At 53.7% G+C, this 10,728-nt stretch overlaps 13 non-coding genes across 13 annotated transcripts; all 13 read left to right on the plus strand.

Moving 5' to 3' along the window:
* The first annotated feature begins 592 nt into the window (after positions 1-592).
* LOC132655580 (small nucleolar RNA SNORD113/SNORD114 family) lies at positions 593-667 on the plus strand. The gene has a single exon (XR_009593373.1). It is a non-coding gene; the product is annotated as a small nucleolar RNA SNORD113/SNORD114 family (small nucleolar RNA).
* A 786-nt stretch (positions 668-1,453) lies between these two features.
* LOC132655617 (small nucleolar RNA SNORD113/SNORD114 family) lies at positions 1,454-1,528 on the plus strand. The gene has a single exon (XR_009593410.1). It is a non-coding gene; the product is annotated as a small nucleolar RNA SNORD113/SNORD114 family (small nucleolar RNA).
* A 637-nt stretch (positions 1,529-2,165) lies between these two features.
* Positions 2,166-2,240, plus strand: LOC132655581 (small nucleolar RNA SNORD113/SNORD114 family). Its single transcript, XR_009593374.1, has one exon. It is a non-coding gene; the product is annotated as a small nucleolar RNA SNORD113/SNORD114 family (small nucleolar RNA).
* A 786-nt stretch (positions 2,241-3,026) lies between these two features.
* LOC132655619 (small nucleolar RNA SNORD113/SNORD114 family) lies at positions 3,027-3,101 on the plus strand. The gene has a single exon (XR_009593412.1). It is a non-coding gene; the product is annotated as a small nucleolar RNA SNORD113/SNORD114 family (small nucleolar RNA).
* Positions 3,102-3,738: 637 nt separating this feature from the next.
* LOC132655582 (small nucleolar RNA SNORD113/SNORD114 family) lies at positions 3,739-3,813 on the plus strand. Its single transcript, XR_009593375.1, has one exon. It is a non-coding gene; the product is annotated as a small nucleolar RNA SNORD113/SNORD114 family (small nucleolar RNA).
* A 786-nt stretch (positions 3,814-4,599) lies between these two features.
* LOC132655620 (small nucleolar RNA SNORD113/SNORD114 family) lies at positions 4,600-4,674 on the plus strand. Its single transcript, XR_009593413.1, has one exon. It is a non-coding gene; the product is annotated as a small nucleolar RNA SNORD113/SNORD114 family (small nucleolar RNA).
* Positions 4,675-5,311: 637 nt separating this feature from the next.
* On the plus strand, positions 5,312-5,386 carry LOC132655583 (small nucleolar RNA SNORD113/SNORD114 family). The gene has a single exon (XR_009593376.1). It is a non-coding gene; the product is annotated as a small nucleolar RNA SNORD113/SNORD114 family (small nucleolar RNA).
* A 786-nt stretch (positions 5,387-6,172) lies between these two features.
* LOC132655621 (small nucleolar RNA SNORD113/SNORD114 family) lies at positions 6,173-6,247 on the plus strand. The gene has a single exon (XR_009593414.1). It is a non-coding gene; the product is annotated as a small nucleolar RNA SNORD113/SNORD114 family (small nucleolar RNA).
* Positions 6,248-6,884: 637 nt separating this feature from the next.
* On the plus strand, positions 6,885-6,959 carry LOC132655584 (small nucleolar RNA SNORD113/SNORD114 family). The gene has a single exon (XR_009593377.1). It is a non-coding gene; the product is annotated as a small nucleolar RNA SNORD113/SNORD114 family (small nucleolar RNA).
* A 786-nt stretch (positions 6,960-7,745) lies between these two features.
* Positions 7,746-7,820, plus strand: LOC132655622 (small nucleolar RNA SNORD113/SNORD114 family). The gene has a single exon (XR_009593415.1). It is a non-coding gene; the product is annotated as a small nucleolar RNA SNORD113/SNORD114 family (small nucleolar RNA).
* A 637-nt stretch (positions 7,821-8,457) lies between these two features.
* Positions 8,458-8,532, plus strand: LOC132655586 (small nucleolar RNA SNORD113/SNORD114 family). The gene has a single exon (XR_009593379.1). It is a non-coding gene; the product is annotated as a small nucleolar RNA SNORD113/SNORD114 family (small nucleolar RNA).
* A 770-nt stretch (positions 8,533-9,302) lies between these two features.
* LOC132655623 (small nucleolar RNA SNORD113/SNORD114 family) lies at positions 9,303-9,377 on the plus strand. The gene has a single exon (XR_009593416.1). It is a non-coding gene; the product is annotated as a small nucleolar RNA SNORD113/SNORD114 family (small nucleolar RNA).
* A 637-nt stretch (positions 9,378-10,014) lies between these two features.
* Positions 10,015-10,089, plus strand: LOC132655624 (small nucleolar RNA SNORD113/SNORD114 family). Its single transcript, XR_009593417.1, has one exon. It is a non-coding gene; the product is annotated as a small nucleolar RNA SNORD113/SNORD114 family (small nucleolar RNA).
* The last annotated feature ends 639 nt before the right edge of the window (positions 10,090-10,728 follow it).

Here is a 10,728-nt window from a genome sequence, read left to right on the forward strand (position 1 = left end):
TAGCATGTGCCTGTCCCTTGTGGACCCGGGGTGCGAGGCGAGGTCTTGAGGGCTCTTTGGTCATGTGACCGAGAATTGAGGGCAGCACATCCAGTGGTCTGCCTGGGATTTTGAGTCAGCCTTGGCTGTAAAAAATCTACCATGCCCATTCCCTGAGACAGAAAGCCCACATGCAGCACCTGAAATGTGCCACTCCTAAAAAGTAGGGACCATGGTCAAACCTGGCAGCCGGTCTCAATATTTCTATGCCCTTCTGTGCCTTCTCCCCTCTAGGGAAGTGATCCAAGTGATGGCCACGTTTTGCTGTGATGGAAATCTCCTGGGATTCCATGGCCACAAGTGGAACCGGTGGCGGCCAGAGGGCTACAGCGTCGCAGCTCCTGTGGGCACCTGCTTATAGGTATGGAGCGTCTCCTCAAAAAGGCTGGGGCTTATGCGGACTCTGGAAGAGAATTAGCCCAGTGATAGCGCTAGAGCAGGCGGCCAGGACCCAGCATAGTGCTGCAGACTCCTATATTATGGTCTCCCGAGGACCTCACGCTGGCCACTGAGTGAGCCAATCCCGATGGCTCCACAGAGAGGTGCCCATCCCGGGACCGATGATGAGATCTGGTGGCGTCTGAGTATTTCTCGATGACAGCCATGTAAACAGAAATCTGAGGTCAGGCACAGAACCAACTCAGTTGGCCCATTCTTACGTGCAAGCCTATGGAAACTGGCTCCCGGCCTAGCAGGGTCATTCAGTGACCTTTTCTCCTGACTGACCCAAACCAATCTCCATTAGCTGAGGAAACATGGCTGGTAGATGGGCAGAGTGAGGCTCAAGTTGTGGGGAAATCAGCTGTGTCTGTGTGAGCATCAGCACAGTGTATCAGCACACCAAGGGCTATGATGAGAGATGGGAGAGATGAGTTGCTGACCTTTGGCGGTCCACCATATTGTAAGGGATGGCCAGCCTTCTTTCCTGGCAAATGGCAAGAAATCAGTTAGTCCTGGGAGAAGGAAGGAACAGGCGCGGCCTAGGTGAAGCATACTAGCCTAGGCTCCCTATAGGCAAAGGGCACAGATTGTTGGCCTAACGATCCTCAACATCTGCTCTCCCCTCTCTGCTCTGTACCCTTCAGCATCGCCTTCCAGCTGATGGTGCCCGGGTTCCAGTTGGAGATCACCGTGTCCTCCCTTCACCTAGACAGCTCCGATCCCTGCTGACTGAGAGGTCACATCTGGATCCCCCGTGGAACCGGAAGAAAGGTATGTGCACTGCCCCCAACAAGAGTACACATTAGGACACAGTAGTGCGATAGTTAGTGATTATTTATGCCTGGTTCTCATGGGAAGACCCTAGGGGTCTCAGCATAGAACAATCTAACTTTCTAGAATCAGCGCCCTCCCCCCAGCACCCCATAACACCTGAGGCAGAGCAGCTGGACAGGGAGACAGGGGGCCACCATCCACGACCGATGATGAGACCTGGTGGCGTTAGAGTGATACTCCATGAACGCCGGATATCCAGAGATCTGAGGTCATTCCCGATGCGCACAGCCTGACCAGCTCAGCTGTGGATGGAGGCCCATAGCATGTGCCTGTCCCTTGTGGACCCGGGGTGCGAGGCGAGGTCTTGAGGGCTCTTTGGTCATGTGACCGAGAATTGAGGGCAGCACATCCAGTGGTCTGCCTGGGATTTTGAGTCAGCCTTGGCTGTAAAAAATCTACCATGCCCATTCCCTGAGACAGAAAGCCCACATGCAGCACCTGAAATGTGCCACTCCTAAAAAGTAGGGACCATGGTCAAACCTGGCAGCCGGTCTCAATATTTCTATGCCCTTCTGTGCCTTCTCCCCTCTAGGGAAGTGATCCAAGTGATGGCCACGTTTTGCTGTGATGGAAATCTCCTGGGATTCCATGGCCACAAGTGGAACCGGTGGCGGCCAGAGGGCTACAGCGTCGCAGCTCCTGTGGGCACCTGCTTATAGGTATGGAGCGTCTCCTCAAAAAGGCTGGGGCTTATGCGGACTCTGGAAGAGAATTAGCCGAGTGATAGCGCTAGAGCAGGCGGCCAGGACCCAGCATAGTGCTGCAGACTCCTATATTATGGTCTCCCGAGGACCTCACGCTGGCCACTGAGTGAGCCAATCCCGATGGCTCCACAGAGAGGTGCCCATCCCGGGACCGATGATGAGATCTGGTGGCGTCTGAGTATTTCTCGATGACAGCCATGTAAACAGAAATCTGAGGTCAGGCACAGAACCAACTCAGTTGGCCCATTCTTACGTGCAAGCCTATGGAAACTGGCTCCCGGCCTAGCAGGGTCATTCAGTGACCTTTTCTCCTGACTGACCCAAACCAATCTCCATTAGCTGAGGAAACATGGCTGGTAGATGGGCAGAGTGAGGCTCAAGTTGTGGGGAAATCAGCTGTGTCTGTGTGAGCATCAGCACAGTGTATCAGCACACCAAGGGCTATGATGAGAGATGGGAGAGATGAGTTGCTGACCTTTGGCGGTCCACCATATTGTAAGGGATGGCCAGCCTTCTTTCCTGGCAAATGGCAAGAAATCAGTTAGTCCTGGGAGAAGGAAGGAACAGGCGCGGCCTAGGTGAAGCATACTAGCCTAGGCTCCCTATAGGCAAAGGGCACAGATTGTTGGCCTAACGATCCTCAACATCTGCTCTCCCCTCTCTGCTCTGTACCCTTCAGCATCGCCTTCCAGCTGATGGTGCCCGGGTTCCAGTTGGAGATCACCGTGTCCTCCCTTCACCTAGACAGCTCCGATCCCTGCTGACTGAGAGGTCACATCTGGATCCCCCGTGGAACCGGAAGAAAGGTATGTGCACTGCCCCCAACAAGAGTACACATTAGGACACAGTAGTGCGATAGTTAGTGATTATTTATGCCTGGTTCTCATGGGAAGACCCTAGGGGTCTCAGCATAGAACAATCTAACTTTCTAGAATCAGCGCCCTCCCCCCAGCACCCCATAACACCTGAGGCAGAGCAGCTGGACAGGGAGACAGGGGGCCACCATCCACGACCGATGATGAGACCTGGTGGCGTTAGAGTGATACTCCATGAACGCCGGATATCCAGAGATCTGAGGTCATTCCCGATGCGCACAGCCTGACCAGCTCAGCTGTGGATGGAGGCCCATAGCATGTGCCTGTCCCTTGTGGACCCGGGGTGCGAGGCGAGGTCTTGAGGGCTCTTTGGTCATGTGACCGAGAATTGAGGGCAGCACATCCAGTGGTCTGCCTGGGATTTTGAGTCAGCCTTGGCTGTAAAAAATCTACCATGCCCATTCCCTGAGACAGAAAGCCCACATGCAGCACCTGAAATGTGCCACTCCTAAAAAGTAGGGACCATGGTCAAACCTGGCAGCCGGTCTCAATATTTCTATGCCCTTCTGTGCCTTCTCCCCTCTAGGGAAGTGATCCAAGTGATGGCCACGTTTTGCTGTGATGGAAATCTCCTGGGATTCCATGGCCACAAGTGGAACCGGTGGCGGCCAGAGGGCTACAGCGTCGCAGCTCCTGTGGGCACCTGCTTATAGGTATGGAGCGTCTCCTCAAAAAGGCTGGGGCTTATGCGGACTCTGGAAGAGAATTAGCCCAGTGATAGCGCTAGAGCAGGCGGCCAGGACCCAGCATAGTGCTGCAGACTCCTATATTATGGTCTCCCGAGGACCTCACGCTGGCCACTGAGTGAGCCAATCCCGATGGCTCCACAGAGAGGTGCCCATCCCGGGACCGATGATGAGATCTGGTGGCGTCTGAGTATTTCTCGATGACAGCCATGTAAACAGAAATCTGAGGTCAGGCACAGAACCAACTCAGTTGGCCCATTCTTACGTGCAAGCCTATGGAAACTGGCTCCCGGCCTAGCAGGGTCATTCAGTGACCTTTTCTCCTGACTGACCCAAACCAATCTCCATTAGCTGAGGAAACATGGCTGGTAGATGGGCAGAGTGAGGCTCAAGTTGTGGGGAAATCAGCTGTGTCTGTGTGAGCATCAGCACAGTGTATCAGCACACCAAGGGCTATGATGAGAGATGGGAGAGATGAGTTGCTGACCTTTGGCGGTCCACCATATTGTAAGGGATGGCCAGCCTTCTTTCCTGGCAAATGGCAAGAAATCAGTTAGTCCTGGGAGAAGGAAGGAACAGGCGCGGCCTAGGTGAAGCATACTAGCCTAGGCTCCCTATAGGCAAAGGGCACAGATTGTTGGCCTAACGATCCTCAACATCTGCTCTCCCCTCTCTGCTCTGTACCCTTCAGCATCGCCTTCCAGCTGATGGTGCCCGGGTTCCAGTTGGAGATCACCGTGTCCTCCCTTCACCTAGACAGCTCCGATCCCTGCTGACTGAGAGGTCACATCTGGATCCCCCGTGGAACCGGAAGAAAGGTATGTGCACTGCCCCCAACAAGAGTACACATTAGGACACAGTAGTGCGATAGTTAGTGATTATTTATGCCTGGTTCTCATGGGAAGACCCTAGGGGTCTCAGCATAGAACAATCTAACTTTCTAGAATCAGCGCCCTCCCCCCAGCACCCCATAACACCTGAGGCAGAGCAGCTGGACAGGGAGACAGGGGGCCACCATCCACGACCGATGATGAGACCTGGTGGCGTTAGAGTGATACTCCATGAACGCCGGATATCCAGAGATCTGAGGTCATTCCCGATGCGCACAGCCTGACCAGCTCAGCTGTGGATGGAGGCCCATAGCATGTGCCTGTCCCTTGTGGACCCGGGGTGCGAGGCGAGGTCTTGAGGGCTCTTTGGTCATGTGACCGAGAATTGAGGGCAGCACATCCAGTGGTCTGCCTGGGATTTTGAGTCAGCCTTGGCTGTAAAAAATCTACCATGCCCATTCCCTGAGACAGAAAGCCCACATGCAGCACCTGAAATGTGCCACTCCTAAAAAGTAGGGACCATGGTCAAACCTGGCAGCCGGTCTCAATATTTCTATGCCCTTCTGTGCCTTCTCCCCTCTAGGGAAGTGATCCAAGTGATGGCCACGTTTTGCTGTGATGGAAATCTCCTGGGATTCCATGGCCACAAGTGGAACCGGTGGCGGCCAGAGGGCTACAGCGTCGCAGCTCCTGTGGGCACCTGCTTATAGGTATGGAGCGTCTCCTCAAAAAGGCTGGGGCTTATGCGGACTCTGGAAGAGAATTAGCCGAGTGATAGCGCTAGAGCAGGCGGCCAGGACCCAGCATAGTGCTGCAGACTCCTATATTATGGTCTCCCGAGGACCTCACGCTGGCCACTGAGTGAGCCAATCCCGATGGCTCCACAGAGAGGTGCCCATCCCGGGACCGATGATGAGATCTGGTGGCGTCTGAGTATTTCTCGATGACAGCCATGTAAACAGAAATCTGAGGTCAGGCACAGAACCAACTCAGTTGGCCCATTCTTACGTGCAAGCCTATGGAAACTGGCTCCCGGCCTAGCAGGGTCATTCAGTGACCTTTTCTCCTGACTGACCCAAACCAATCTCCATTAGCTGAGGAAACATGGCTGGTAGATGGGCAGAGTGAGGCTCAAGTTGTGGGGAAATCAGCTGTGTCTGTGTGAGCATCAGCACAGTGTATCAGCACACCAAGGGCTATGATGAGAGATGGGAGAGATGAGTTGCTGACCTTTGGCGGTCCACCATATTGTAAGGGATGGCCAGCCTTCTTTCCTGGCAAATGGCAAGAAATCAGTTAGTCCTGGGAGAAGGAAGGAACAGGCGCGGCCTAGGTGAAGCATACTAGCCTAGGCTCCCTATAGGCAAAGGGCACAGATTGTTGGCCTAACGATCCTCAACATCTGCTCTCCCCTCTCTGCTCTGTACCCTTCAGCATCGCCTTCCAGCTGATGGTGCCCGGGTTCCAGTTGGAGATCACCGTGTCCTCCCTTCACCTAGACAGCTCCGATCCCTGCTGACTGAGAGGTCACATCTGGATCCCCCGTGGAACCGGAAGAAAGGTATGTGCACTGCCCCCAACAAGAGTACACATTAGGACACAGTAGTGCGATAGTTAGTGATTATTTATGCCTGGTTCTCATGGGAAGACCCTAGGGGTCTCAGCATAGAACAATCTAACTTTCTAGAATCAGCGCCCTCCCCCCAGCACCCCATAACACCTGAGGCAGAGCAGCTGGACAGGGAGACAGGGGGCCACCATCCACGACCGATGATGAGACCTGGTGGCGTTAGAGTGATACTCCATGAACGCCGGATATCCAGAGATCTGAGGTCATTCCCGATGCGCACAGCCTGACCAGCTCAGCTGTGGATGGAGGCCCATAGCATGTGCCTGTCCCTTGTGGACCCGGGGTGCGAGGCGAGGTCTTGAGGGCTCTTTGGTCATGTGACCGAGAATTGAGGGCAGCACATCCAGTGGTCTGCCTGGGATTTTGAGTCAGCCTTGGCTGTAAAAAATCTACCATGCCCATTCCCTGAGACAGAAAGCCCACATGCAGCACCTGAAATGTGCCACTCCTAAAAAGTAGGGACCATGGTCAAACCTGGCAGCCGGTCTCAATATTTCTATGCCCTTCTGTGCCTTCTCCCCTCTAGGGAAGTGATCCAAGTGATGGCCACGTTTTGCTGTGATGGAAATCTCCTGGGATTCCATGGCCACAAGTGGAACCGGTGGCGGCCAGAGGACTACAGCGTCGCAGCTCCTGTGGGCACCTGCTTATAGGTATGGAGCGTCTCCTCAAAAAGGCTGGGGCTTATGCGGACTCTGGAAGAGAATTAGCCCAGTGATAGCGCTAGAGCAGGCGGCCAGGACCCAGCATAGTGCTGCAGACTCCTATATTATGGTCTCCCGAGGACCTCACGCTGGCCACTGAGTGAGCCAATCCCGATGGCTCCACAGAGAGGTGCCCATCCCGGGACCGATGATGAGATCTGGTGGCGTCTGAGTATTTCTCGATGACAGCCATGTAAACAGAAATCTGAGGTCAGGCACAGAACCAACTCAGTTGGCCCATTCTTACGTGCAAGCCTATGGAAACTGGCTCCCGGCCTAGCAGGGTCATTCAGTGACCTTTTCTCCTGACTGACCCAAACCAATCTCCATTAGCTGAGGAAACATGGCTGGTAGATGGGCAGAGTGAGGCTCAAGTTGTGGGGAAATCAGCTGTGTCTGTGTGAGCATCAGCACAGTGTATCAGCACACCAAGGGCTATGATGAGAGATGGGAGAGATGAGTTGCTGACCTTTGGCGGTCCACCATATTGTAAGGGATGGCCAGCCTTCTTTCCTGGCAAATGGCAAGAAATCAGTTAGTCCTGGGAGAAGGAAGGAACAGGCGCGGCCTAGGTGAAGCATACTAGCCTAGGCTCCCTATAGGCAAAGGGCACAGATTGTTGGCCTAACGATCCTCAACATCTGCTCTCCCCTCTCTGCTCTGTACCCTTCAGCATCGCCTTCCAGCTGATGGTGCCCGGGTTCCAGTTGGAGATCACCGTGTCCTCCCTTCACCTAGACAGCTCCGATCCCTGCTGACTGAGAGGTCACATCTGGATCCCCCGTGGAACCGGAAGAAAGGTTTGTGCACTGCCCCCAACAAGTGTACACATTAGGACACAGTAGTGCGATAGTTAGTGATTATTTATGCCTGGTTCTCATGGGAAGACCCTAGGGGTCTCAGCATAGAACAATCTAACTTTCTAGAATCAGCGCCCTCCCCCCAGCACCCCATAACACCTGAGGCAGAGCAGCTGGACAGGGAGACAGGGGGCCACCATCCACGACCGATGATGAGACCTGGTGGCGTTAGAGTGATACTCCATGAACGCCGGATATCCAGAGATCTGAGGTCATTCCCGATGCGCACAGCCTGACCAGCTCAGCTGTGGATGGAGGCCCATAGCATGTGCCTGTCCCTTGTGGACCCGGGGTGCGAGGCGAGGTCTTGAGGGCTCTTTGGTCATGTGACCGAGAATTGAGGGCAGCACATCCAGTGGTCTGCCTGGGATTTTGAGTCAGCCTTGGCTGTAAAAAATCTACCATGCCCATTCCCTGAGACAGAAAGCCCACATGCAGCACCTGAAATGTGCCACTCCTAAAAAGTAGGGACCATGGTCAAACCTGGCAGCCGGTCTCAATATTTCTATGCCCTTCTGTGCCTTCTCCCCTCTAGGGAAGTGATCCAAGTGATGGCCACGTTTTGCTGTGATGGAAATCTCCTGGGATTCCATGGCCACAAGTGGAACCGGTGGCGGCCAGAGGGCTACAGCGTCGCAGCTCCTGTGGGCACCTGCTTATAGGTATGGAGCGTCTCCTCAAAAAGGCTGGGGCTTATGCGGACTCTGGAAGAGAATTAGCCGAGTGATAGCGCTAGAGCAGGCGGCCAGGACCCAGCATAGTGCTGCAGACTCCTATATTATGGTCTCCCGAGGACCTCACGCTGGCCACTGAGTGAGCCAATCCCGATGGCTCCACAGAGAGGTGCCCATCCCGGGACCGATGATGAGATCTGGTGGCGTCTGAGTATTTCTCGATGACAGCCATGTAAACAGAAATCTGAGGTCAGGCACAGAACCAACTCAGTTGGCCCATTCTTACGTGCAAGCCTATGGAAACTGGCTCCCGGCCTAGCAGGGTCATTCAGTGACCTTTTCTCCTGACTGACCCAAACCAATCTCCATTAGCTGAGGAAACATGGCTGGTAGATGGGCAGAGTGAGGCTCAAGTTGTGGGGAAATCAGCTGTGTCTGTGTGAGCATCAGCACAGTGTATCAGCACACCAAGGGCTATGATGAGAGATGGGAGAGATGAGTTGCTGACCTTTGGCGGTCCACCATATTGTAAGGGATGGCCAGCCTTCTTTCCTGGCAAATGGCAAGAAATCAGTTAGTCCTGGGAGAAGGAAGGAACAGGCGCGGCCTAGGTGAAGCATACTAGCCTAGGCTCCCTATAGGCAAAGGGCACAGATTGTTGGCCTAACGATCCTCAACATCTGCTCTCCCCTCTCTGCTCTGTACCCTTCAGCATCGCCTTCCAGCTGATGGTGCCCGGGTTCCAGTTGGAGATCACCGTGTCCTCCCTTCACCTAGCCAGCTCCGATCTCACATCTGGATCCCCCGTGGAACCGGAAGAAAGGTTTGTGCACTGCCCCCAACAAGTGTACACATTAGGACACAGTAGTGCGATAGTTAGTGATTATTTATGCCTGGTTCTCATGGGAAGACCCTAGGGGTCTCAGCATAGAACAATCTAACTTTCTAGAATCAGCGCCCTCCCCCCAGCACCCCATAACACCTGAGGCAGAGCAGCTGGACAGGGAGACAGGGGGCCACCATCCACGACCGATGATGAGACCTGGTGGCGTTAGAGTGATACTCCATGAACGCCGGATATCCAGAGATCTGAGGTCATTCCCGATGCGCACAGCCTGACCAGCTCAGCTGTGGATGGAGGCCCATAGCATGTGCCTGTCCCTTGTGGACCCGGGGTGCGAGGCGAGGTCTTGAGGGCTCTTTGGTCATGTGACCGAGAATTGAGGGCAGCACATCCAGTGGTCTGCCTGGGATTTTGAGTCAGCCTTGGCTGTAAAAAATCTACCATGCCCATTCCCTGAGACAGAAAGCCCACATGCAGCACCTGAAATGTGCCACTCCTAAAAAGTAGGGACCATGGTCAAACCTGGCAGCCGGTCTCAATATTTCTATGCCCTTCTGTGCCTTCTCCCCTCTAGGGAAGTGATCCAAGTGATGGCCACGTTTTGCTGTGATGGAAATCTCCTGGGATTCCATGGCCACAAGTGGAACCGGTGGCGGCCAGAGGGCTACAGCGTCGCAGCTCCTGTGGGCACCTGCTTATAGGTATGGAGCGTCTCCTCAAAAAGGCTGGGGCTTATGCGGACTCTGGAAGAGAATTAGCCCAGTGATAGCGGTAGAGCAGGCGGCCAGGACCCAGCATAGTGCAGCAGACTCCTATATTATGGTCTCCCGAGGACCTCACGCTGGCCACTGAGTGAGCCAATCCCGATGGCTCCACAGAGCGGTGCCCATCCCGGGACTGATGTTGAGATCTGGTGGCTTCTGGGTGTTTTTTGATGACAGCCATGTAAACAGAAATCTTAGGTCAGGCACAGCACCAGGAGGATCACTGATTTTTGGTTCTTGCTGACCCCGACAAGTTTCCATTAGCTGAGGAAACATGGCTGGCAGATAGGAAGAGTTGAGTGTCAGACCATCAGCTCTGCTTATGTGGGGGGATATCCCTGTGGGATATGCCAAAGTCTGTGCTAAGAGATAGGGGAGTTGAGATACTGACCCCGTGAGGCACACCATTTAGCAACAGAGGTCTAGATATTTTTCCCGGCAAATGGCAAGAAATCAGTCTTTCCTGGGATGAGAAGGAAGAAATAGCTGGAACCTAGGCGAAGCCTTTGAGCCTAGGCTCTCAATGTTTTGAAGTCATAGATTGTTTTCCTACAGTCTCAACATCACTCTTTTCCTTCTCTGCTCTGTCCTCTTCACGAAGGCCATCCTGTCTGATGATGCCAGTGTTTTAGGATTGACAACACACCACATGGATGTCCTTAAATCGTATTCCTGTCTTTTGTCATCCTACAGTTTTGGCTGCTGACAGGTATTTGGCATTAATTTTTAAATTGAATTTTGCCTTCAATATACTCATAGTATTTTAGCATAGTATATTTCCTTGCTCTGCTGAACCAACTTCACACCTACTTCACCATAGGGTCCCAGAACACCTACTTGTAT

Source organism: Meriones unguiculatus, chromosome 7 (genome assembly GCF_030254825.1).
Source record: "Meriones unguiculatus strain TT.TT164.6M chromosome 7, Bangor_MerUng_6.1, whole genome shotgun sequence".
NCBI lineage: Eukaryota > Metazoa > Chordata > Mammalia > Rodentia > Muridae > Meriones > Meriones unguiculatus.